Source organism: Maylandia zebra, linkage group LG23 (genome assembly GCF_041146795.1).
Source record: "Maylandia zebra isolate NMK-2024a linkage group LG23, Mzebra_GT3a, whole genome shotgun sequence".
Classification (NCBI taxonomy): Eukaryota; Metazoa; Chordata; class Actinopteri; order Cichliformes; family Cichlidae; genus Maylandia; species Maylandia zebra.
The window spans coordinates 38,188,976-38,215,676 of record NC_135188.1 but is presented as its reverse complement, the minus strand read 5'-3'; the positions used below and the strand labels follow the sequence as shown (position 1 = coordinate 38,215,676).

At 43.5% G+C, this 26,701-nt stretch overlaps 1 pseudogene; it reads right to left on the bottom strand.

The window, feature by feature from the left end:
- Positions 1–1,622: 1,622 nt before the first annotated feature.
- On the bottom strand, positions 1,623–17,018 carry LOC143415130 (uncharacterized; annotated as a pseudogene).
- Positions 17,019–26,701: the final 9,683 nt, after the last annotated feature.

Genomic DNA, 26,701 nt, shown 5'->3' with positions numbered 1-26,701 from the left:
ACTCGTGTTATTTTTGCCATTAAAACTCTGTCCTGCAGTAATGGCATCACTATTAGTTGAGGAATTTCTGAGTTTGAGCTTGTACTGGCAACACTTTCAACATAAGTAGTGAATGTGAATTTCCTTTTGTTTTGATGGCAACAAATTTGCAACAGATGGCAGTTTTCACTGACTGATCAAGTTAATTACCACTTTATCTCAGACAGAATGGCATCCTGACTGCATTGAATCGCAAACTGATTGGTGACTGACTCCAACATACTGTTGTTTTATGGCTGCCTTGATGCACTGAAGTCACTCTTTTAGATGGCATTTAACCATGTGCCAACTAAGGTAGACCTGGTTCCTGTCTAAAGCATGAACTTGTTCTCCTTCTACCCAAAAATGTGACTGTACTATTACAATCTTTCTGCTGTACCATTAAAGCAATATACATAATTAATCAAAAATTATAATGTAATCGTATAATGTACTGACTCTGATAAGATCAATGCTGTGTAAGTAAAGGATTATACTCAGAGACTGCTACAAACACTGTGGAAAAGTAATCACTGCTATTACACTTTATACTTTGATGTCTACTTGAAAGTCTCATGCATAACTTTGTTATGGTAGAAGATGACTGCATGGCTGCCCTTTATTTGTGATCATATGCAGACATCCATATGAATCAAAATGTTTCAGCATCTGATAATGAAATTTAGATCACTCTGAATCAGCCGGACTCTAGCATACTCATGCATGGGGAAACCACAACATGCCTTTCATGAGCACTTTCAATTTAAAAAAATCTATAGATACTAAGTCTATTTCTCAAGTAAGATTTTGGATACGAGAGATCAACAGACAGATTGATGATGCAGCTGCAGTGATGCAGACATTATACCGGTCCATCACAGTGAAAAGAGAGCTTCGCTTTTACGCTCAGCTCTCGATTTACCTGTCAGTCTACGTCCCTACCCTCAACTGTGATCATGAGCTTTGGGTAGTGATTGAAAGAACGGGATCATGGATACAAGAAGCAGAAATGAGCTTCCTCCAAATGTTTACTTTTCTCACGGCCCAGGATGAGCTCATAGTAGAGCCGATAATCTACATCGAAAGAGGCCAGTTGAGGTGGTTTGGGCATCTGACAAGGATGCCTCCTGGGTGAGGTGTTCGGGATATGTCCCACTGAGAGGAGAACCCAGGGCAGACCCAGGACATCCTGGAGAGACTATATCTCTTGGCTGGCCTGGGAATGCCTTGGTGTTGCCCTGAACAAGTTAGGGGAGGCAGCTAGGAAAAGGGGGCTTCTCTGCTGCCCCCATGACCCGGTCCCAGATAAGTGGAAAAAAATGGATAGATGGATGGTTGATTGTGACTTTTACTGAGGTAAAGGGGTTAAATAATCATTTCATCACTTTGTAAAAAGCCTGAAAATTATTTTGTATTTCATGACTGATATGCAGTGTCTCTGTCAATATCTGTCATGGCAGATGAGTAAACGGACCCAAATGTGGATCTCTCGCTGAGTTGAACAGTGCCTTTATTTACAGTGAAGAAACAAGTAAACAGTAATCCACAGTGCAAGTCTTTCTTTTGTGATCCTCTCCCTTCTCCCTGTGATGCGTGGTAGTGCGTCAGTGTCCAACAAATTCCCGAAACTCCGTGAATCTCTCCTTCAGTCTCTCTGTCTCGTCCCTCTTTCTGGGGACAGGCAAAAACAAACACAGTTAGCTTTGCTCCGCTAGCAAGCGGCAGCACTCTCCTAACACTACACTTGAGTCACTACCAAGCTTGGTGCAATACTCCAGCACCGATGGTCGGCGCTCAACCCCTCAGTTAAGTAGTCCCACAGAAAGGAGTCTGATTGCTGGAAAGCCCAAATCAGCTGCCGGTGTGACGGCTCTCGCGAGGAGGCGCTTCAAGGTCGGAGGTCGCTCAACTTCCGCCATCAGAAAGAGCGACTTCCGTAAACACACCCTGAAGACAAAAAACACACTGGCAGGTCAGCCGGCAACGACCGCCAGACCATGACAATATCAGCTTTATTGACAGAGGTGACAGATAAGGAGAGAGAGACAAAAGGGGGACGACATGCCGCAAAAGGCTGCGGATGAGACTCAAGCCCAGGCCAGTTACTCTCAGCCATATTGCATGTGGTCACCTGCTCAACAAACTGAGCTAAACCAGCAACCTTTTCCATGTAATGTCATCTGTATTGGTGCAAGAAGTCTTCATGGGAATACCACACAGAAACAACCCAGCCAGATGTTAGATTCAAATCCAAGATCTTCTTGCTGTGAGGCAACAGTGCTTAGCACCACACCTGTGGTGTGCTAAGCAGCTGATACTTCATTCACAAGGGGCAGATTTTTACCCTGGATTCCTTTCTTAACACAGCCCCTAAGGGATTTATGTCTCCTCCTCAGACTGAACCATTTAATTGACTGGCAAATGTGTAAACCACTTCAGTATAGGCTGGAACACCTCTGGGATAAAGGGTATTTAGCTTCTTAACTCCCTCTTAAGCACAGCACAGGGAAAATCAAAAGTTAAAGTTACTATGATGCCCCCATCCCCCCTTAAGTTGAACTTTCTTATTTTCTGAGGCAATGAGTTTGTAAAATTTGATTTGGCTTTATAAAAAAAAAATAGACAATAGAATTGCCCTTTGAAAACATTCAGTTATCACTCACACAAATAGGAAATCACTTCTGCAAACGATGCTTTGTCACTTTTAATTTGGTCACTTAATGCAGCGACATGATACTAATATTAATACAATACTACAATAGATTTCATTTAGTCTGCATCCTATGTCGCTGATAATGAAATCTGATTTTTTTGTTGTTATTTTTCCCTAACACCATTTCTATCTATGGCAGAGCTCTGAGAGACATTGCTCCAGCATTTTCTGCCTAATTTACATCTGTCAGTAAACTGACAGGTGAGAAAAATGTTCTCGAAAAGTGAGATGGCTGTGAGCAGTGTGCAAGTTTAATAAACTCTCACCACAAACGCCCTCAGCAAAGATATGCAAGCATTTTGCATAAGTCAAGCTGGTCACGCAACATTTTCCACTGTGATTTATTTCATTTTGGAATCCTGCTCGGCATTAGTATTCCTTGTTGTCTACATCTCTCAGTTGTTTGAGCATCCCGTCATGTCTGATTGCAGCCACAGGTCTGCTTACACTACAGCTGTGGTTTGTACTGGTAGTTAAAAAAAAAAAAAAACACGTAAAAATGCCTCCATATGTGTGTGTTAGCAAGGTCAGGATGGGGGGGTCACTCTCACTGCCTTCTCGAAACCTCTACAGATCTTTGATTCATAACCTCATTTAAATTTCATTTTGTGCACCCTTTTCTGTTCATCAATATTTCAGATACATTCCCCCTTGCTGGTTCACGCATGTATTAGTTAAAATATTTGTCCATGTTGCATGATTTGGCTGGCATTTAGAGCAATTTTCCAAAAAAAATGCCCTGGATTTTTTTTATTTCAACGTGGATTTCAGTGCACTGCTTTTATATATAAAAAAGGGTAAGTCATTAAAGTGAATAATTGTCAGTACTGTATATACTGTACATAGATGTGCAGTAATGATTTGGAATATGTGACAGAGCTAAGGTGAAAAGCTCAAAGTTAAAGCAACTGAAGAGAGCTCATTAAAAAGAGTCAAGGAGGTGAAACAGGATGAAATCATTACTCAAAGAACTGCAGACCGTCTGCAAAAGCAGAAAAATGACACTGGAACTTATGTGCAGTGTTAGCTCATAGATGATGTCAGATGTCTATTCATATTAATGTACAGAATTCACCTGCTTGCTGCTACTACTGCACATTCACCCATACCCATACTATATATATATATATATATATATATATATATATATATATATATATAAACACCCAGCACGCCCCTGCGGGCGGTTTATCCTTCAAGCTTGGGTCCTCTACCAGAGGCCTGGGAGCTTGAGGGTCCTGCGCAGTATCTTAGCTGTTCCCAGGACTGCGCTCTTCTGGACAGAGATCTCCGATGTTGTTTCCGGGATCTGCTGGAGCCACTCGCCTAGCTTGGGAGTCACCGCACCTAGTGCTCTGATTACCACGGGGACCACCGTTACCTTCACCCTCCACATCCTCTCGAGCTCTTCTCTGAGCCCTTGGTATTTCTCCAGCTTCTCGTGTTCCTTCTTCCTGATATCAAATCAAATCAAATCACTTTTATTGTCACATCACATGTGCAGGTACATTGGTACAGCACATGTGAGTGAAATTCTTGTGTGCGAGCTTCACAAGCAACAGAGTTGTGCAAATACAATAATGTAAACAAGCAAAATACAAGAATGGCTACATCTGAAACTAATAAATATATGTACAATATATAATAGTATATGCATTTCTGGATGTGTATACTAAATATTTTTCTACGTGTGTGTGTGTGTGTACACATATTTTACAAATTAAATAGAGTAAACAATAAATAAAATATATAAAATAAAATATACAGAGTTGAGACATGTGCAAAACAAGTGGCATTTATATACAGTGTGGAGTGCATAATGTTAAAGTTCCAGTAGTGAAGCTGAGGTGTCTATGAAGTGTTCAGCAGTCTGATGGAAAAAGCTGTCTCTCAGTCTGCTGGTACGGGACCGGATGCTGCAGAACCTCCTTCCTGATGGAAGTAGTCTGAACAGTTTATGGCTGGGGTGACTGGAGTCCTTGATGATCCTCCCCGCTTTCCTCAGGCACCGCTTCCTGTAGATGTCTTGGAGGGAGGGAAGCTCCCCTCCAATTATCCGTTCAGAGCACCGCACTACTCGCTGGAGAGCTTTGCAGTTGTAGGCGGTGCTGTTGCCATACCAGGTGGTGATGCATCCAGTGAGGATGCTCTCAATGGCACAGTGATAGATAGATGCCGAATCTTTTCAGTCTCCTGAGAAAGAAGAGGCGCTGCTGCGCCGCCTTCACTGTTTTGTTTGTGTGTACTGACCACGTAAGATCCTCAGCCAGATGTACACCAAGGAACCGGAAGCTGCTCACTCTCTCCACAGCAGCGCCGCTGATGGTGATGGGGGTGTGTACTTCTCTGCACCTCCGGAAGTCCACTATCAACTCCTTTGTCTTTGCGATGTTGAGGGTGAGATGGTTGTCTTGACACCAGTGGGTCAGGGCGCTGACCTCCTCCCTGTAAGCCGTCTCATCACTGTTGGTGATAAGACCCACCACTGTAGTGTCGTCCGCAAACTTCACAATGATGTTGGAGTTGATAGTGGCTGTGCAGTCGTAGGTGTAGAGTGAGTACAGGAGAAGGCTCAGTACACACCCCTGTGGAGCACCAGTGTTCAGTGTGACGGGGGATGAGGTGATGCTGCCCAGTCTGACCACTTGGCGTCTGTCAGACAGGAAGCTAAGGATCCAGCTGCAGAGGGAGCTGATCAGTCCTAGATCCTGCAGTTTCCTGTCCAGTTTCGAGGGAACGATGGTATTGAATGCTGAGCTGTAATCTACAAACAGCATTCTCACATACGTGTCTCTCTTCTCCAGGTGTGACAGGGCAGGGCTATGGCATCATCAGTGGACCTGTTGTGGCGGTATGCGAACTGTAGAGGGTCCAGTGAGTCGGGTATATATATATATATATATATATATATATGTTCTTCCTCTACCCCCCCCCCCAATTTTTGCACATGTCGAGGAGCGTGTCAGGCTACATTTCACTGTGTGTTATACTTGTATAACTATGCATGTGACAAATAACGAACCTTGAACCTGATATATACTGAAAAAAGGTGTAAGAAAAGGGAAATGTCATGGATTTTTTTTTTTTTTTTGCTAAGGCCTTGTCTTATGGTAATATATGGATGTCATATTAAAAAAGATTAACTTACAAGCTGGCATCCATATGTTTTTGGTATTGGAATACTGATTTCTGTCCAGGTTTCCTTAATTCTATACCATTAAATGAGCAGCTCCCACTGAGATTAAATATCCTCAAACTGGCATATACTTACTTTAAATGTTTTCAGCTGTTTAATTTGGAGGGATGGTGATGTTGATGATTCAGCTCTCATCTCAGACATAATCATTTGTTGCACAGGCCAAGTACAAAGAATATCACAAAAATAAACTGGCTGCTGCAGTTTAAAGAAACTTTTGAATAGACAGATTTGCTCTTTTCACCAAACACAGCCAAAACTGCTCACAAAGATGAGTGAGATTTTACACTGTGATAGTTTACTGAAGAACTTGTTCCTACCTCAAATAACTTCAGAGCGAATACAAATCAGTACATCCATTCGAGCTGTGGTTACATTAGGTGATTACAGAAAACCAGAGAAGACATCCTTTTAGGGAATAAACCTCACTGTGTCCTCCTTTTGAGCTCAATTATAGCCCTTATTATTGAATGTGAATAAATGAACAGCCAGCCTTGGGGCAATTAGAGAAGACAAGAAGCGAATGAACAGCGAAGACGTGTAAAGGGCAGGTTCACAGTGTCTTCACAACATAATTGGAGCCCCAGTTCATTTCTATTTTAAACAAAATACTATATCTCTCCTAAACTGTCTACTCTTTTTTAGTTTAATGGACAAAACCTATTATGAACATGTAAAACATAGGAAAGTTTATCAGTTTTCCATTTTTGTTATGTCTCAGACTTGGATTCAGTTTTTTTTTTTTTTTATAGTTATAATATCAGCTTAAAAAGCACACCTAGATAAGTGCTGGATGGAATGGATGACTTTTCTCAATGCTAGTACTCATGGAAAAACAAAACAGCCTCTGGAGTTTTATCCAGGGATAGCCTTATTGGTAGCTACCAAAGATAGATATAGATATACATATTTGTTACTGCTGCGCTTCGTTGGAAAAATTGAGTCATTCATCACTGTTCCCGCTAGACAAAGATCACAGAGAAGCTGTTTAGTTTATCCAAAGATTTTTGGACAATAAGACAATTTGGAGATTTTGTATATTGCCTAGAGTTGTCTGAATATTGTCAGAAACACAGCTGGAACACCTCACCAAGGAGGCATCCTTGTCAGATGCAAGGACTGAACTAGCAATTTCGATATCAAGGGGTCATACGTCTATTCTGAGCTCCTCTCTCTAGCTGAGAGGCCAGCCACCCTTTTGAGACAGCTGATTTCTCCCACTTGTATCCATATCTTGTTCTTTTGGTCACTACTCAAAGCTTGTGACGATTGATGACAAAAGGGACGTAAGGGACATAAACGTTATCCACAGCTTTGCTTTTACGCTGAATGTAAAAAGCAACCCGGAGAAACGTTAGTTGGAGGCATGGCCTACCTGATCTCAATCTCAGTGTTGTTTTGTTATTGGACTTTTTTTTTCCACAAAGAACACCATATTTAAATAAAATGATGTCCATAAGTGAACATGGCACCAGGAACCTTAGTTCAGAGGAATCATGGGATTTCCGACCGTATGTTCTGAGAGAGAGAGAGGACCTGAGCTTTGATCAGATGGCAGGGGAGGCTACTGGACAGACCTAGCTAATCTAAACATATAGTGAAGAGGTGAGGTCAAACAGCTTCTCAATGGCGGTGCCCTGGGGTGGAAAAGGTTTGCCCTGAGTTCCTAAAGGCTCTGGATGTTGATGCTGCTTTCAATGGCATGACTCTGTAACGTCATGTGGATATCTTAAAGATGGGAACTACCACCCTAGAAGGGAGAGTGGAGTTTGTGCTCCGACTACAGGGGGCTCAAACCGCTCCGTCAGTCAAACCTGAAATAAAGGATGAACAATGTGGTTTTCTTTCTGGTTGCCCGAACACTGGTCTGGCTCTTTATTCAATTCAATGCAATTCAATTCAATTTTATTTATATAGCGCCAAATCACAACATAAGTCGAATCAAGGCGCATTATATTGTACAGTAGATACAGAGAAAAACCCAACAATCAGGAGGGGTGTGACATGGGAGTACTTGGAAGACTTGGTCAGAAGCTTTGCAGCAGCATTCTGAACAACTTGCAGATGCTTCAAAGAGGCTTTACATAAACAAGTAAACAAAGAATTACAATAACCCAGACGAGATGAAACAAATGCACGAATGACAATTTCTAATTCGGAGCGCGATACAATGGGACTCAGCTTAACAATGTTTCTCAAGTGATAAAAACAGGAGCAGACCAGAGATTTAACATGAGCGTCCAAAGTCAGAGCTGAGTCAATAGTACCATCAAGGTTCCTGATAGAAGGTAAAGAAGAAAAAAAAGAGAAAAAAAAAAAAAAAAGAAAAACCCAACAATCATACGACCCCCTATGAGTGAGCACTTTGGCGACAGTGGGAAGGGAAAACTCCCTTTTAACAGGAAGAAACCTCCAGCAGAACCAGGCTCAGGGAGGGGCGGCCATCTGCTGTGACTGGTTGGGGTGAGAGAAGGAAAACAGGATAAAAACATGCTGTGGAAGAGAGCCAGAGATTAATAGCAGATATGATTCAATGCAGAGAGGTCTATTAACACATAGTGAGTGAGAAAGGTGACTGGAAAGGAAAAACTCAATGCATCATGGGAATCCCCGACAGCCTACGTCTATTGCAGCATAACTAAGGGAGGATTCAGGGTCACCTGGTCCAGCCCTAACTATATGCTTTACCAAAAAGGAAAGTTTTAAGCCTAATCTTGAAAGTAGAGATAGTGTCTGTCTCTCCCTCCCATTCTACTTTTAAATACTCTAGGAACAACAAGTAGGCCTGCAGTGCGAGAGCGAAGTGCTCTAATCGGGTGATATGGTACTACAAGGCCATTAAGATAAGATGGGGCCTGATTATTTAAGACCTTGTATGTGAAGAGCAGGATTTTGAATTCAATTCTGGATTTAACAGGAAGCCAATGAAAGGAAGCCAAAACAGGAGAAATATGCTCTCTCTTTCTAGTCCCTGTCAGTACTCTTGCTGCAGCATTTTGGATTAGCTGAAGGCTTTTCAGCGAGTTTTTTGGATATCCTGATAATAATGAATTGCAGTAGTCCAGCCTGAAAGTAATAAATGCATGAACTAGTTTTTCATGTATGCTATGTCTTCTAATGATGCTGCCTAGGGGAAGCATGTATAATGTAAACAGAACTGGTCCTAGCATCGAACCCTGTGGAACTCCATAATTGACCTTAGTGTGTGAAGAGGACTCTCCATTTACATGTACATATTGGAGTCTATTAGATAGATATGATACAAACCACTGCAGTGCAGTACCTGTAATACCTACAGCATGTTCTAATCACTCTAATAGGATATTATGGTCAACAGTATTGAACGCTGCACTAAGGTCTAACAGGACAAGCACAGAGATGAGTCCACTGTCAGAGGCCATAAGAAGATCATTTGTAACCTTCACTAAAGCTGTTTCTGTGCTGTGATGAGCTCTGAAACCTGACTGAAACTCTTCAAATAAGCCATTCCTCTGATCTGTTAGCTGTTTGACAACTACTCTTTCAAGGATTTTTGATATGAAAGGAAGGTTGGAGATTGGCCTATAATTAGGTAAGACTGCTGGGTGGACGGATGGCTTTTTAAGTAACGGTTTAACTACTGCCAACTTGAAGGCCTGTGGTACATAGCCGATTATTAGAGATAGGTTGATCATATTTAAGATTGAAGCATTAATTAATGACAGGACTTCATTGAGCAGTTTTGTAGGAATGGGGTCTAAAACAGCGGTCCCCAACCCCCGGGCCTCGGACCGGTACCGGTCCGTGAGTCGTTTGTTACCGGGCCGCGAGAGTTGAGGCTCAGGTGTGAAATGTATGGTTTTCAGGGTTTTTATCGGTTTTCAGTGTTATTTTGTTATCGTTTTTGTCGTTAACTCTGTTTTCCTGGGTCTTTTCACGTGTGTTATGACTAAATCTTTTTTTCAGTACCGGTAGTTTTATTTTGTTGTATTTATCCGCGACACCTTAAAGGCCGGTCCGTGAAAATATTGTCGGGCATAAACCGGTCCGTGGCGCAAAAAAGGTTGGAGACCGCTGGTCTAAGGCTACGTTCACACTGCAGGTCTTAATGCTCAATTCCGATTTTTTTATCAAATCCGATTTTTTTGTCTGCTCGTTCACACTACAAACAAAATGCGACAGCAAACGTGCTCTAGTGTGAATGCTCAAAGCGGCCCGCATGCGCAAAAGAAGATGTCACACACAACGCGCTCTGTTTAGACCCAGAGCAAACAATATTTTTTGACAGATGGCCCTTAATATAACCATACCAGGTGGTGATGCATCCAGTGAGGATGCTCTCAATGGCACAGTGATAGATAGATGCCGAATCTTTTCAGTCTCCTGAGAAAGAAGAGGCGCTGCTGCGCCTTCTTCACTGTTTTGTTTGTGTGTACTGACCACGTAAGATCCTCAGCCAGATGTACACCAAGGAACCGGAAGCTGCTCACTCTCTCCACAGCAGCGCCGTTGATGGTGATGGGGGTGTGTACTTCTCTGCACCTCCGGAAGTCCACTATCAACTCCTTTGTCTTTGCGACGTTGAGGGTGAGATGGTTGTCTTGACACCAGTGGGTCAGGGCGCTGACCTCCTCCCTGTAAGCTGTCTCATCACTGTTGGTGATAAGACCCACCACTGTAGTGTCGTCCGCAAACTTCACAATGATGTTGGAGTTGATAGTGGCTGTGCAGTCGTAGGTGTAGAGTGAGTACAGGAGAAGGCTCAGTACACACCCCTGTGGAGCACCAGTGTTCAGTGTGACGGGGGATGAGGTGATGCTGCCCAGTCTGACCACTTGGCGTCTGTCAGACAGGAAGCTAAGGATCCAGCTGCAGAGGGAGCTGCTCAGTCCTAGATCCTGCAGTTTCCTGTCCAGTTTCGAGGGAACGATGGTATTGAATGCTGAGCTGTAATCTACAAACAGCATTCTCACATACGTGTCTCTCTTCTTCAGGTGTGACAGGGCAGTATGTAGTGTCAGGGCTATGGCATCATCAGTGGACCTGTTGTGGCGGTATGCGAACTGTAGAGGGTCCAGTGAGTCGGGTAGTGCAGAGCAGATGAAGTCCCTGACCAGCTTCTCGAAGCATTTGCTTACGATGGGCGTCAGGGCTACAGGTCGCCAGTCGTTCAATGAGGAGATGGTGGAGGATTTGGGTACAGGGACGATGGTGGCCATTTTGAAGCAGGCTGGGACTACAGACAGAGAGAGGGAAAGGTTGAAGATGTGCGTGTTAGTTAGTACTAGTTAATGTTAACTGGATGGTTTCCAAGATGGCGCCGCGTATGGATGCCCTGGTGCTTCGGTGCGTTACTTCTGTTTTGTTTTACGGAGTCGTGGCTCAGTGAGGACATCCCGGACTGCGCGCTCAAGCTGGAGGGCTTTCATCTGCTGCGCGCGGACCGGCAGGCCTCTCTCTCTGGTAAGACCAAAGGTGGAGGTGTCTGCTTCTACATTAATAGTGGCTGGTGCACAGATGTAACAGTGATTGGTCAGCACTGCTCTTCCTCTCTGGAATACCTTTTTATTCACTGCAAACCGTTTTATTCTCCGCGGGAGTTTGCTTCATTCATCCTGGCCGCTGTTTACATCCCGCCAGACGCGGATGCGCAGGCAGCTCAGTGCGCACTCGCGGAGCAGATACTCCACATGGAGCGGACATACCCGGACTCTCTCATCATTGCTCTTGGGGACTTTAACAAAGCCAATCTGAGCCATGAGCTTCCAAAATATAAGCAGTATATTAAATGCCCGACCAGAGAGGAGAGGACATTAGACCACTGTTACAGCACGATCAGCGGGGCCTATCGCGCGGTGCCCCGCGCTTCACTCGGACTTTCTGACCACGTCATGATCCACCTAATCCCCGCGTACAGACAGAGGCTGAAGCTCTCCAAACCTGTCGTGAGGACAAAAAAACTGTGGAGCAACGAGGCTGTGGAGGAGCTTCGCACGTGTTTGGAGTCTACAGACTGGGACACAATGAAGGCTGCTTCTAACAGCTTGGATGAGTTTACGGACACTGTCACCTCCTATATCCACTTCTGTGAGGACAGCATTGTGCCATCACGCACCAGGGTGAGTTATAACAATGACAAACCCTGGTTTACTCCTAAACTCAAAAAGCTGTGGCTGGAAAAGAGAAAGGCGTTCAGAAGCGGAGACAGGGACTGCTACAGAGAGGCCAAGTACAGGTTCACTAAAGAAGTGGACATTGCTAAACATCAGCACTCTGAGAAGATGCAGCAGCAGATCTCAGAGAATGACTCGGCCTCTGTGTGGAAAGGTTTTAGGAATATCACAAACTACAAGCCTAAAACCCCCCACTCCACTGACGACTTGCTCTTGGCCAACACCCTTAACGACTTTTACTGCCGTTTTGACGAGCCATCAGGCAGCCTTCACACCTCCAACGGCCCCAACAATAGAGGCACTTTAGACACTAATTCCCCCACCTCTCCCCCCTCCATAGAGCCATCACCACCTTCAAACTGTTCACCTACAACACCCCCCTCCTCACCCCACACAAAAGAGGATTTCACACCACCTCCTCCCACCACAACTCTTCATATTCATGAAGCAGATGTGAGGAAGCAGTTTAAGAGTCTGAATGCTCGAAAAGCTCCCGGCCCAGACGGTGTGTCTCCTGCCACCCTCAGACACTGTGCAAACGAGCTGGCCCCAGTGTTTTCTGGCATTTCAACTCCTCACTGCAGGCATGTCATGTGCCTGCCTGCTTCAAGTCCTCTACCATAATCCCTGTCCCCAAGAAACCTAGGATCACTGGACTAAATGACTACAGACCCGTGGCTCTGACATCTGTGGTCATGAAGTCATTTGAGCGCCTAGTTCTCTCCCATCTCAAGACCCTCACGGCCCCCCTCCTGGACCCCCTGCAGTTTGCATACAGAGCCAACAGGTCTGTAGATGACGCCATCAACATGGCCCTACACTTCATCCTGCAGCATCTGGACTCCCCAGGAACCTACGCCAGGATCCTGTTTGTGGACTTCAGCTCTGCCTTCAACACCATCCCTCCAGACCATCTCCGAGGCAAGCTTTCCCAGATGAATGTGCCTGATCCCATCTGCCGGTGGATCACTGACTTCCTGACGGACAGGAAACAGCATGTGAGGCTGGGAAAGAATGTCTCAGACTCCCGGACCATCAGCACCGGCTCCCCTCAGGGCTGTGTTCTTTCTCCTCTGCTCTTCTCCCTGTACACCAACTGCTGCACCTCCACCCACCAGTCTGTCAAGCTAATCAAGTTTGCAGATGACACCACCGTTATTGGGCTCATCTCGGACGGGGATGAGTCTGCCTACAGGAGGGAGGTTGAACGTCTGGTGTCTTGGTGCAGCCACAACAACCTGGTGCTGAATGCCCAGAAGACAGTGGAGATTATTGTGGACTTCAGGAAGCACACAGCCCCACTCCCCCCCATCATCCTGACTGACACCCCCATCACCTCTGTGGACTCATTCCGCTTCCTGGGTACCACCATCACTCAGGACCTGAAGTGGGAGCCCACCATCACCTCCGTCATTAAGAAAGCCCAGCAGAGGATGTACTTCCTGAGGCAGCTGAAGAAATTCAACCTGCCAACACGGACGATGATGCAATTCTACACCGCAATCATCGAGTCCATCCTCACCTTCTCCATCACCGTGTGGTACGCTGGAGCCACTATCAGGGACAAACAGAGACTGCAGCGTGTTGTGCGCTCTGCTGAGAAGGTGATTGGCTGCAGACTCCCATCTCTGCAGGACCTGTACACCTCCAGGACACTGCGGCGTGCAGCTCGGATCTCAGCTGACCCTTCTCACCCTGGATACAGTCTGTTTGACCTGCTCCCCTCAGGCAGGAGGCTCCGGTCCATTCGCACCAGAACCTCTCGCCATAAGAACAGTTTCTTCCCCTCTGCTGTTGGACACATGAACAATAAACGTACGACTGTCCCCACCACTAACTCATGACCCTACGCTGTGTTCACTGCATGATTCCATGTTTTGGCACTGATCACCACCTGCACTCATGTATATATCTTTCTACGTAGCACTTTTAATTCTTATTCTCATGTATATCTCATGCATATATCTTTCTACGTAGCACATTTAATTCTTATTCTTACTTTTATTTTTTCATGTCTATTTAAGCGCAATTTATGACAGCATGTTTGCACTGAAGCACCGCAGCAATTTCCTAATGTTGTAAACCTGCTCAACATTTGGCAATAAAACCCATTCTGATTCTGATTTTGATTCTGATTCTGCTCAATAGAACTCTGACTTTTTGTCAGCCTGGCTACAGTGCTGAAGAGAAACCTAACCTAGGCTAAATGATGATCACACATTAAACACATATTAAACAAATATGTAAGACTGCGTTCTTCCATTTGCGCAACATCTCTAAAATTAGAAATATCCTGTCTCAGAGTGACGCTGAAAAACTAGTTCATGCATTTATTACTTCCAGGCTGGACTACTGTAATTCATTATTATCAGGATGTCCAAAAAACTCACTGAAAAGCCTTCAGCTAATCCAAAATGCTGCAGCAAGAGTACTGACAGGGACTAGAAAGAGAGAGCATATTTCTCCTGTTTTGGCTTCCCTTCATTGGCTTCCTGTTAAATCCAGAATTGAATTCAAAATCCTGCTCCTCACATACAAGGTCTTAAATAATCAGGCCCCATCTTATCTTAATGACCTTGTAGTACCATATCACCCTATTAGAGCACTTCGCTCTCACTCTGCAGGCCTACTTGTTGTTCCTAGAGTATTTAAAAGTAGAATGGGAGGGAGAGCCTTCAGTTTTCAGGCCCCTCTTCTGTGGAACCAGCTTCCAGTTTGGATTCAGGAGACAGACACTATCTCTACTTTCAAGATTAGGCTTCAACTTTCCTTTTTGCTAAAGCATATAGTTAGGGCTGGACCAGGTGACCCTGAATCCTCCCTTAGTTATGCTGCAATAGACATAGGCTGCCGGGGGATTCCCATGATGCATTGAGTTTTTCCTTTCCAGTCACCTTTCTCGCTCACTATGTATTAACAGACCTCTCTGCATTGAATCATATCTGTTATTAACCTCTGTCTCTCTTCCACAGCATGTCTTTTATCCTGTCTTCCTTCTCTCACCCCAACCGGTCGCAGCAGATGGCCGCCCCTCCCTGAGCCTGGTTCTGCCGGAGGTTTCTTCCTGTTAAAAGGGAGTTTTTCCTTCCCACTGTTGCCAAAGTACTTGCTCATAGGGGGTCATATGATTGTTGGGTTTTTCTCTGTATCTATGAAGCGCCTTGAGGCGACTTATGTTGTGATTTGGCGCTATATAAATAAAATTGAATTGAATTGAATCCTCTAAATTTGTGACACACCATTTCCTCTCCAGCCTACGTGTTTTCTGCTTTAGGCTATGTGTTTGAGAATTATACCACGGAGTCAGGTACTTCTGATTTGAGACCTTAGCTACAGTATCCAGAGTCGTACGTAGTGAGACGGTAAAATTATTAACAAGATAATCGACCTCTGTTGGGGTAGCGTTCAGGTAGCTGCTCTGCTCTATGAGCATTGAAGATGATAACAGTGGGTGGATTATATTCTTAAACTTAGTTACAGCGCTTTCAGAAAGACATCTACTGTGATAAAGTCTACTCTCCACTGCTGTGTAATCAATTATTGTAAATGTAAATGTTATCAGGAAATGATCAGACAGGAGAGGGTTTTCAGGAAACACTGTTAAAAGTTCAGTTTCTATGCCATATGTTAAAACAAGATCTAGAGTGTGATTAAAGTGGTGGGTGGGTTCTTTTACATTTTGAGAGAAGCAAATTGAGTCTAATAACAGATTAAATGCCATGTTGAGGCTGTCATTTTTAGCATCTACATGGATGTTAAAATCACCCACAATAATTATTTTATCTGAGCTGAAAACTAAATCAGACAAAAAGTCTGAGAAATCAGAGAGAAACTCTGTGTAAGGCCCAGGTGGACGATATATGATAACAAATAAGACTGGTTTCTGAGTTTTGGTGGACAAGGTTAAGCATCAGGCTTTCAAATGACTTAAAAGTCTGTATTGGTCTTTCATTAATTAATAAGCTGGTGTGAAAAATTGCTGCCACACCGCCCCCTCGGCCTGTGCTTCGAGATTTCTGGTAGTTAGAATGACTCGGGGGTGTTGACTCATTTAAACTAACACTAGCGTGTAAGACTGAAACTCTGCTTCCTGGTCCCAACTCTGGATAGTCATATTTTGGGGGGTTAATATGTTTGTCCATATTTCTAGAAATGAGAGCTGCTCCATCCAAAGTGGGATGGATGCCGTCTCTCCTAACAAGACCAGGTTTCCTCCAGAAGGTTTGCCAATTATCTATGAAGCCCACATGTTTTTTTGGACACCACTCAGACAGCCAGCAATTTAAGGAGAACATGTGGCTAAACATGTCACTCCCGGTCTGATTGGGGAGGGGACCAGAGAAAACTACAGAGTCCGACATTGTTTTGGCAAAGTTGCACACCGATTCAATATTGATTTTAGTGACCTCCGATTGGCATAACCGGGTGTCATTACTGCCGACGTGAATTATGATTTTACTGTATTTACATTTACCCTTAGCCAGCAGTTTTAAATTTCCCTCAATGCCGCCTGCTCTGGCCCCTGTAAGACAATTGGCTATGGTTGCTGGTGTCTCTAGCTTCACGTGTTTGAGAACAGAATCACCAATTACCAGAGTTTGACCCCCGGCGGGTGTGTCGTCGAGTGGGGAAAAATGGTTTGACACATGAACAGGTTGGTGGTCACCCAGCCGCCCTCTTTCCCCAGCTGCTTGGGGTCTGCTGGTGAACAGCTAGCGGGGCCTACGCTATTTTCGGTTGCACCAGCTACAGGGGCCTGGCTAGCTATAGGTGAATGAAGGGTGTGAAGCCAAGTCTCCAATTCAGTAATCCTGGCCTCCAGAGCTGCAAATAGGCTACATTTGTTACAAGTATCATTACTCCTAAAGGAGGCTGAGGATTAACTAAACATCTGACACAACGAGCAGGAAAGTGCAGGAGGGACAGTTGAAGTAACCATGGTGCTAATGAGTCGGCTATGAGCTAAGCTAAGCTAGCGCAACAGTACAGACACAGTGAGTGAATACTTTGGCTATAAATTAGGTAGTGACTACACAGAAAGTGTGCTTCGGATGAAGCACGTGAAGATTATACTATGAAAAAAGAATGTATTTAAAAGTTGTTAATTAAATTGCTAAGTAGATAAGCTACTCAGAAACACCACTGTGTTTGAGCAGGAACAGGAAGTGATACTCTACCGCAGAGCGAGCAAACACCAAGTGACAGCGCCACCAAGAGTCAAGAGAGCAAAATCTTTATTATCTCAAAGATATTTAAGTGTACGTGGGAGTTTGTCCAACCAGCCTACATGTGTTTTGTTAACCTGAAGAAGGTTTTCTACTGTGTCCCTCATCATTTTTATGGGCAGAATTTACAGGTGTAGACAAATGGTGGGAGGCTTACAATTTGATGGCCTCTGAATCAGACCTCTGATTTTTGTAGATGATGGTTCTGTTGGCTTTATCAGGTGGTGACCTCAAGCTTGCACTGGAGCGATTCACAGCCAAGTGTAAAATGGTGGAAATTGGTCAACAATTTCTCTTTGACCCAGAGTGGACACTCCACATGTTTGCAGCATCAGATTTAGAAGTGCTGATTCTCAAGTGAAAGAGTATAGGTATCTCTGGGTCTTTCTAACACAGAGTTGTGAATGTTTGAACAAAGGGTTTAAATAATGTTTAAATAATCTTAATACATTTATGCAAAGCAACGACAAAGTACAATCTTTCATATTTATGATGCCAGTTATTTTTCTTTTCATGGTGGAGTTTTGTGTGTGTACAGATGAGAAAAAGGAAACTTTATTCATATTGATTCTGAAACTTTGATATTAAAAACCTACCAGAAAGGCTTAATACAAAGATCCATTTCGAAGGCTGGATTAACAGACATCCACAATTTCTGTTGGAGTAATGGAAATTAATCACTCTATTTTTGGTGTTAGTCATTATTGGTATGGCTGTTTTATTTTTGCTACTGTTGCTGCTACCTTTACCATAGGTGTTTTTGTTTTCTTCACATTTGACATGATGGTTATACAGTACATTCGTTTACTCTTGAGGTTGTTTGAGCTTGTTCTTGGATGTGCTATAATCATTGTACAGCAATTTGCCCTTTTTGGATAGTAATTCTAAATCTTATCCAAATCAACCAATGACCCTGATGTCGCTCATTTTAATCACACATTTTCATCATATTTAAAACTATGTTTTCATAAACACTTACCCCTCCTAAAAAAGAAGGAATAATCTAGTTACTGTTGAAAAAAGTGATCTTCATCTTTTCACTAACAAAGCCTTAGCCCATGGGTTTGCTGAAAGCAGAAAGATCGCTCTCCCCTCTTGCATTTCAAACAGAATTTGTCCACTGCACAAAGGCACAGTCCCAAAATCGCAGCCTAATGAGACACAAAGGATTTTAACACAGCTAGTGAGAATGCATCAGACTTGTAAAGCAGATGCTTTGAAGATCTTTCACTTCTTTTCTGTCTGTGCTCCAAGCCTTGCTGTCCCCTCTGCCACCTTCCCCACAGCAAGGCCACACATTTTGCGGTATGTTGATTAGGAGACAGAACAGCGGGGACTGACATTGATTCTAAGTGTGATTGATATAATGCATGAAACTTGACAACCTCACCAATAAACCAAGTTTTTGCTCATTGGCATATAAACAACAGCTTATCGTTGGTGTCTCAGAGAGAATATTTCTAATCAAATTAAATTTAAATGTTCAATGTTATTTGAGAATTCCTTAATAAATTGAGATCTCCCATTTGACTGTAATTATAAAATGCCCCTGAAGATATTCCTGGTGTCTAACTTACCTTGAAACAAATTGAACAAATTGAAATAAAGCGGATCAGGGATTTAAAATTGCCCAACTCTGAAACAATTTTCATTAAAAGTTAATGAATGAGGGTTTCATTAACTGAGTGAAGACCTCCCAATCTTGAAAAAACGTCCAAGAGTTCCACATCAGGCTACGGGGAAGTGGGGTATTTATTCAATTAGTATTTCTATTATATGGCTGAAAAAAGTTCTCTCTATCATAATACTTTTATGCATTTGCCAATGCCACTTTAATCATGTTGCTTAATTCACTAACCCAGACCTTCCCAAAGTGTGGGGCCCGCCCCCTAGGGGGGGCGCAGAGCCATTGCAGGGGGGGGGGGCACGGTATGAAAAGGGCGGGAGGGGGGGAACAAAACGCTTGGACATTGCTAGCACAGGGCACCCACAGAAACGCAAAGCAGGAGATGAAGCATAGCTGAATATGTTTCCAAATTAACTTCATTCTAAGCCAAAGACATATGGTGAAGCATGTCTTCCCTTTGGTTTCACCTGCACAAGTGCCAAGGTAGGTCTCCCTGCAAAATTGGTTTTCCCTGTGTCGGGAGCACACGCCCAGATGGCAAGACAACATTGAATTGATGTTGATTTTTCATCCGATCCGTCGTTATGGTCAGGGTTGAAATGCCAATGTTGTAACAATATTGAAATACTGTGGTAAACCGACGGTCTTACTATAGGGGCGTTGTAATGATGTTGATTTACCGTTGTTTTTTTGTCATTGATATTTGATCTTTTTGTAGTCGACCAGGTGACAACAACAACGTAGAGAAAATGTCTATTTATAGTTGACCATCATTCGGCGCCGGTCACCATCAAAAACCCATCGATTTGTAGTTGAGCGTTAAATTGCATTGCAACTGAGAGGGTATAAAGTACCAGAGAAAGTAGATTTATTGTTCTTTTGTTATCAATGACTTTGGTCTAGTTCACCAGCTTTAAAAAATCGTGTCGACGTGCAATTTATGTATAGTTGACTGGGAAATTAAAACAGCGATCACTTGGACTATTCCGCAGCACCCCTCTCACAGTGGTACATCCCTCCAGGTAACCATTGTCTTGTACAGTAGAGCGGGACATTAGATTTACTCTCAGCGGAATTGACCGGAGAAAGTTCATGCACACGAGGAAAACGGAGAAAACGCAGCGTCAAAGGTATGCGCCTATTTTGACGTCACACTGTGCGCCACATTTTTGTCTCGGTGCCATGAATTCCTAAATTTTAGGATATTAATATTGACATGATACATTGTGAGACTTTTTTTTTTTATAAAGGGTGTCCAATTTGAGGAATAAGTACAATTATGTGTTTAGGTGGTTTAAGTATTGATGGAAACATGCAGTAGTTTAGTATTGGTTAAAATACCTATAAAGAAAGGTAGATTTCCAGTCATGATTTAACTCTTGTTTTAATAAAAAGCAACTGCGAAAGAGGTGGAAAATCAACACCATAGCTCAACAGTGTTTCAATATCAGAATCTTGTTTCAATGTCAACAGTATTAGAAAATATAACGTCGAATCAATGTCAGGTTTCAACATTGATTCAATATCAAAACCCGACATTGTTTCAATATAAAAAAAGGGTGCAAGAGTGACGTTAGGTCAACGTCACACCTCAACGTTGATTCAATGACATCGCCTGATATTGACTAAACATTGTTTCAATGCCGCACAGCAATGCCGCACAGCAAGAAGGTCCTGAGTTCAATTCCACCATCAGGCCGGGGTCTTTCTGTGTGGAGTTTGCATGTTCTCCCCGTGTCTGCGTGGGTTCCCTCCGGGTACTCCGGCTTCCTCCCACCGTCCAAAGACATGCAGTTTGTGGGGATAGGTTAATTGGATAATCCAAATTGCCACTAGGTGTGAATGTGCGAGTGAATGTGAGTGTGAATGGTTGTTTGGCCTTGTGTGTTAGCCCTGCGACAGACTGGCGACCTGTACAGGGTGTACCCCGCCTCTCGCCCTATGACAGCTGGGATTGCTGGGATTGCTGGGACAGCTGGGATTGCTGGGACAGCTGGGATTGATGATAAGATGGCGCCGGTGAGGTCGGCTGCCGTCACGACTGCTCCGACCACTTTTTCTTTGTCTTTGTTTTTTAAGTTAGTTTTCAGCGTTTCTAAATCGGCAAAATCATCACCATTGGGTACATTAGGTGTGACAGTGACACTCTTGTTTCTATTGGTTTACAATGTACTCACAATTCGAAGTTTTTAACTCCGGATCCGAGCTGGCTGAGTGAGATCTTGAGGGAGAACAAAGGGAAGCGGCGGCGGCCTAGAGGGAAGCGAGCCGGCGTCAGGAACAGGCTGAGAGCTCGTGCACACCGCACACCTCTGCCTAGCATCCTGCTCGCCAACGTCCAGTCACTGGAGAACAAGCTTGACGACCTCAGGGCCAGGATAAAGTTCCAGAGAGACATTCGGGACTGCAATCTCCTCTGCTTCACCGAGACATGGCTGAACCCAGCGGTGCCGGACCACGCCATCCAGCTGGCCGAGTTCTTCTCGGTTCACCGCATGGACAGGACACGGGACTCGGGGAAGTCAAGGGGAGGCGGCGTGTGTTTAATGGTGAACAACAACTGGTGCAACAGTGCGAACGTTGTTCCTCTCACATGCTCCTGCACACCAAATCTGGAACTACTGTCCATCATGTGTCGTCCTTTTTATCTACCTCGGGAATTTACATCGGTCATTATAAGTGCCGTTTATATTCCACCACAAGCGGACACGGTCTCCGCCTTATGCGAGCTGCATGAGGCATTCACACAGCACCAGACACAACACCGGGACGCTGCGCTTATTGTGGCGGGGGACTTTAATAGCGCCAACCTCAAACGCGCAGCGCCGAACTTTTATCAACACATCACCTGCCCCACCAGGGGTGAAAGGACACTGGACCACTGCTACACTACGGTCAAGGACGGCTACAAGGCACAATCCCGCCCCCCGTTTGGCAAATCTGATCACGCCGCCATCTTCCTCATGCCAAAATACAAACAAAGGCTGAAACAGGAAGTTCCGGTTCAGAGGAAGGTCGCGTGCTGGACGGATCAATCGGTGGCCGCGTTACAGGACGCACTCGATGACGCAGACTGGGGCATGTTCAGAAACAGCTCCGACGATGACGTCAACGTGTTTACGGAAGCGGTTGTGGGATTCATCGGGAAACTAGCGGATGATACCGTGGAGACAAAGACTATCACTACGTTTCCCAACCAGAAGCCGTGGGTGGATAAAACCATCCGCGACGCTCTGAGATCCCGCACCGCTGCCTACAACACGGGACTCATGACGGGGGACATGGACTCGTACAAAGCCGCGTCATATAACGTGCGGAGGGCGGTGAAAGAGGCGAAGCAGCGCTACGGGAGGAAACTAGAGTCACAACTCCAACAGAGTGACTCTAGGAGCCTGTGGCAGGGACTAAGGACAATAACGGACTATAAAGCACCAACAACCGGTATGACGAACGCGGCCATGACTCTGGCAGACGAGCTGAACACTTTCTATGCTCGCTTCGAGGCTGCAGCTAAGGTCTCCAACAATGCTAGTGTTAGCGGTGCTAACGGCTGCAGACAGGAAGATACTGCCAGCACTGGAAACGTGCTCGTCATCTCCGAGAATGAAGTAAGGAGAGCCTTCAAGAGAGTGAACACCAGGAAAGCAGCAGGACCAGACGGCATCCCAGGTCGTATCCTCAGAGACTGCGCATACCAGCTAGCTCCTGTGTTCACTGAGACTTTAATTTATATATTTTATCTTATTCTTCCCAGTTAAATTTACCCTTCATTCTAATTTGTGTTGTACAGTTATTTCATTTTTAACCTTAATTTATATTTTATTCCTTCCTAGTTACATTTACCCTTTTTAATTTTTCATATTTATTTCCTATCTTATTCATAGCCTTTCCTTTTTTGTTTTCTTTAGGTCACGAGCAGTTGTCCAAGCATTTCACTACATATCGTACTGTGTATGACTGTGTACGTGACAAATAAAATTTGAAATTGAATTTGAATTTGATTTGGATAGGCTCCAGCACCCCCCGTGACCCTGAAAAGGATAAGCGGTAGCGAATGGATGGATGGATGTTTCAATGTTTCCTTGCTATGTGGGATCGGCTCTTCAAATCACGGACAAACAGTATCCCAGAGTTGTTTATGTTTTCAAACCCATTTTGCACAGAGAAGCATTTTTTGAAAAATGCATTGATAGCAATGTTGAATATTATTACACATGAAAAAAAAACCAACTACAGTAAAATAATCACACCATGACGCCTCTGCCTTTCTACATGAGGGACAGTAACTGCGTGTGTAAGCGTGTAAAACCTGAAGATAGTAAGATTAACAGTAACAGTATTTTGTCTCTAGCTCCCATTCTGCAATTCATCTCATGTAAGCGTGGCGCACAGCGTGACGTGAAAAAAGGCACATACCTTTGATATTGCGTGACGAAATCTGTATTCCTCGTCCACACGTAAACGGAAAAAAAAGAGTTGTAAAAAATCTCCGTTTTCGGTGATAGGAACCGCTGTTTACGTGTGGACGAAACAGCTGCGTTTTCAAAAATATGTTTGAAGGTAGCCTAAAAGAGTTAGTAGTTTATTTTATTACTATCTGTCGTTTATTGCAGATTACTTGTATTTGCTTAATTGTTAACTAAATGTTTGAGGTGTGAAAGAAACCGCAATGGAGCAAAATATCGGTGTGTGTGGTTGGAGGATGTGTTCGTGCATGTGCGTGCGCGCGTGCACGGGGGGCGCAAACATTTTTCTTGTAAAACAAAGGGGGGCCTAGCAAAAGAAGTTTGGGAACCACTGCACTAGCCAATACATAATGTTCTAAAAATGCAACTTATTTGATTTTTTATTTGTTAACCTAATCCTTCATGCCTATAAGTCATGTTTTCTTAATTAATTTATTTATTTGTGCGTCACTCATTTGTTTTTTGTTTTTTTAAATTGGGCACATAGCAGCCATGATTGACAGGTAAGCCAAAAACCTGGGTGGTAGGACTCACCTCCATTAATTCAAGTCAGTGAACTTGACTTGGATTATCTTTCTCCTGCTGATGTCTTCTGAAACTTTTTAAATTTAAATATGTAACAGTAATATGGTTTGCTGTGTGGTAAAGTGCATTCAAGCAGTTTGCACCATAACGGTGAACATAATCAAATGCGTAATCCTGTCCAGTGTGACTGGTACACCAGGGGCCAAACTTTAAAGTTAGCTTTAAAGTTAGGATTTTTCAATTGCTGCAGTCATCTATTTATACTGTCTACACGGCTGCCTCTGATGAAACTTCATGCTTAACTTTGCAACACATGTACAGTATAACTTCATCTGTCACTACTAGTTCACTATCCTTCCCTTTCATTCTCCCACAGAAGAAAACAGTAGATGAGTTAAGTCATGTTTAAGATTGCTGCTATTGATTTTTGGATCCTTGCAACATTCTCTTACAATGATATTGTGCCTTTCTGGATAATCTTCACGAGCAAAGAGTTTTATCTATTTATTTTTAATATGGGTTGAAGGACGGGAAACAAATGCAGTTCTTTAAATACTGAAACTGTTATTCTCGTTATGCTATTCATAAGTCAGGCATAATTGGGTTATATCAAAAGGTGTCACCAGCTTTTTACAGAAATTGTACTCTGATATCACAATGTGTAGCTATATTGATCCATTCCAAACCTCTAGCCAAGTTTGTAATGTAGCAATGCCTTTCTTGGCAGTCTATCGAATCTAAAACAGTTTATTGAATTATTGCTTTAAGGACTTTTGTGAGATTCGGAATAGTATTTAAAACATTTGTAACAATTTTCTTTTTTGAGAAATTTTGCCTACTCACATTTATTACCTCTTATTGGTTTCAGGGGCATTTGCTTTATTATCTTCCCAAAGTGGAAGCTTTGCCTCAAAGAGTTCCAGAGCATCTAAATGTAAAAACCTTCTTGGCAAATTTACTAAGAGATTGTGGGTATTTGGAGCGCGATTGTCGGCATGCGTCTTTTCTCAAAGATTCTGACCTCACATCCCACCTGCTGGCACGCGATCACAGAATTTGAGTGAGACACGTTTGCAGATTGAAGAAGTAGAACACTGCACTTTCTGTGATTATTGCAGGCAGATAGTGTTTTATCATCAAGGGAGTTTTTTCACATTAACTCACAAAGCACACAGCCAGGGCCCTGACTCCGCTGCAGTTAAAGAAAAAAGACTGATTGTGCTTGACGCTACTCTGTTCTGATGTTTCAAGAGAAATTGAACTGATTTTTGTCAACCCCCCACCAATAGCTCTCATGTCCCTGCTGCTCTGCCTTGTGGGATAATCAATATTTCCTGTGTGTGCAGCCACGGACCTTATCGCAGACCTAATAAGTCTGGGTGAAAATGTAAGCGGCAGAATGGAACATTCAAACTCAAAGTCTCATGAGGAGACAAATCTTTCAGCAAAGGGACCCGGCTGCTAACTCAGATGAGACAACAGTGTGGAATGAAGGGGGGAGGCAACAGCATTGCAAGTTGTGCCTAAGACAAAAGGCTTCCCTTGGTTAAAAACACAGCTGCAGTCTTTGTTTTTGGCACTCATTTCACAAGTCTGATGGAAATTTGCAGCTGAGGCATTCATTCAAGTGTGTGGGGGGTGGCGGTGGGGAGCAACTGAATAGCAAGAGTAGCCGAGGAGAGCAAGCAAGCAGGGGGAGTGAATACAGAAAGTGCAAGGAGTGCACCATTATTCATGCAACACAACATGTTGACCCATTTGTTCTAGAGATTTTTTAAGAAACCCTGATTATGGTTTTCTGTAATTGATTCTCTTCCTTTGAGAAAGAGGTCCAGGCTACATGTTTGACTTGATTTAAAGGATTATCTAGCTTAAAATGGAATGAATCTATTGCCTCCAACGACAAGAAATCCTCTCATTTCCTATCATCTCCTCGTTTTGTGGTCTTTGTAATTAAACAATTAGCATTAGCAGGTCCCATCGACTCTGGCAAATTTGTTCACAAAAGAATCCTTTGAATTCATCCAGGGTGAGATCTCAAACAAAGTAAATTCACTGTTAATGGCTTATTTCTGACTTATTACCTAACAAAGTTCAGCAGTGTGGTCCTCCTGCCTTCCCTCTGATGCCAGCTAAACTCGGAATTCGTAATTGGTTCCCTAGACCTGTTGTACCTCAAAAGGCTTACCATCATTACTTCCAAGCAGAGAAAGGTGGAAGAAGAGTGAGCAAGATTCCCAACAATTATCTGTCCCTAGCGAATCGGGCCTGCAAGAAGAACTAAGGAGAAGGCATGGAGAGAAGAATCATATCAAAGAGACCCGGTGATTCTTTTTCTGTCATGCATATGTGCCATCATTTTGTAGCCAAGGAGGGAGAGCCTCCCAGAGACGAGGATTGCTGGGTTGGGAAGCGGCAAAAAAATTGCATCACTGTGTGCTGTCTTGGAACAAAGATTTTCTTTCATGCAGCAACAACACTGTGTTTATGTTTGCAAATAAAAAATATTTAATGTGTGGCACAGTGCTACAGGGCATGGTTGCTGTAAAGTATGTGTAAAGTATGTCTTAGTCACAGATGTTTAACATAAATAGTATATAGCCACTAAGCCAAATCTGTGAAATGACCTATCTGTTTACCTTTTTGGTTTGCACCTTAAATGTTTGCTAGCAAGTAGGAGTTTAAAAAATTGCTCGAGCATACTTAAAGCCTGACCATGCTTCATGTGTGCTCTGTGGTTCATTTCACCTGACAGGCCATTAGCAATTAATGTTGCATA